This window comes from Wasmannia auropunctata, unplaced genomic scaffold (genome assembly GCF_000956235.1).
Source record: "Wasmannia auropunctata unplaced genomic scaffold, wasmannia.A_1.0 LD336085.1, whole genome shotgun sequence".
In the NCBI taxonomy this organism is placed as follows: Eukaryota; Metazoa; Arthropoda; class Insecta; order Hymenoptera; family Formicidae; genus Wasmannia; species Wasmannia auropunctata.
Window position 1 is genome coordinate 2,875,270 of NW_012026805.1, and position 1,557 is coordinate 2,876,826.

Genomic DNA, 1,557 nt, shown 5'->3' on the forward strand with positions numbered 1-1,557 from the left:
AAAAATTTTGCTAAAAACAGATCTAAAAATAATTTTTTATTGAATCATCAAAATAATTTGTTGGAATGTTAAAACTGATAAGTAATGCTATAAAACGTTTTGATATTCTAGCAATTATTTTGACTTTCACACATTATTATTTACACATCATTATCACACATTAATTATTTTGATTATTGAACAAAAATTATTTTCAGATCTGGAGCAAAATTGTTCTTTCCGTATAATAATTATTAACATTCATTATTTATTATTATTAATAATTAATTAATTATTTTATATAATATTAAGCGATTTATATAATTATTTATTGCTCTTTTAGCTGATTTTTATTTAATCTTAATTAACCGTACTTATTAATTTTATGGTGTTGCTCTTGCAGCTGAACAACAACGATCGATATGTATATGTATATGTGTACATTGAAATCGATTATTAATTTTGACGAGAAGATTTTCTGAAAATTGGCCTTGAGGGACAAATCGCTTTGCGTGTATATGTGTATACGTGTGACTGAAAATGTTATTTTGAATAAAGTGACACTTTTCAGTTGACAAACTCGATCTCAAGATCTTAATATTGACCAATTTTATTCGCAATGATCGCAATCGAAAGTTCGTATCGACATTATATCAGAAAATGTCGTTAGATTTTGTATTGCTGTTATAATTTCTGAAATATTTGAATTGAAAGTATGTTTAATATAAAAATTTCAGATAAAGCTATGGTAGCGTCACGATATTTGCGCAATGAAGTAACACGAAGACCACGCAGTCACACGGTCATCACTCTTTTTATGTACTTGGCGTCGCGCCACTACCGCGTCGCTTGATCAAATCCAAAGAAGAATCTTAGACTATTTCAGAATTCATATATATTTAAAAATTAACGAAGTATCAAATGAAGGGCTAGTGAGCCTTGCACGAAGTTAATGCTAAAATTACAAATATTTAACAATAATAATTATCACCCAAACGTTTCGGCTCCGAAATCTCTCTTTATCGCTAATCGCTCTTTTTATCGTTGCGGAATCCATCTCTTGCCAGAAAAAGTTAGAGAAAACAAAGAGAAATATTTTGATAAAGGTCATTAGGTTATTCGTACAATAAATCAGTTTTTGAGAAAAAAACTCTCAAAACTAAATCACACTCCTAATAAATAAATAAGAAATTATATCCTTTTAAACATCTATCTTATGCAATATGTACACTAATATATTTTCATTATCATTTAAACAATTCCAAGCGTTCATTTTTAGATAAAATGCATTATATTTATGTATAATTTTTATTAAATCTTTTTAGAAAATTTCTCAGATTTTTTTATACGAATTGAAATTTATACTTTTTAGAAGATAAAATCTTCAGCTTTCCTAAAATTTTTCAAAATAAATATATATAAAGTATCAAATAAAGGGCTAGTGAGCCTTGCACGAAATTAGTGCTAAAATTACAAATATTTAACAATAATAATTATCACCCAAACGTTTCGGCTCCGCATTGAGCCATCTTCAGTGGGTAAAAATACAAAAAATTTTAGATCGGAAGAGCACACGTC

The 1,557-nt window shown here is 27.5% G+C and overlaps 1 protein-coding gene across 2 annotated transcripts in view; it reads right to left on the reverse strand.

Moving 5' to 3' along the window:
- LOC105448509 (uncharacterized aarF domain-containing protein kinase 2-like) overlaps positions 1 to 1,557 on the reverse strand; it is a 51,491-nt gene that overhangs the window by 7,706 nt on the left and 42,228 nt on the right. The gene's annotated exons all lie outside the window — the stretch shown is intronic.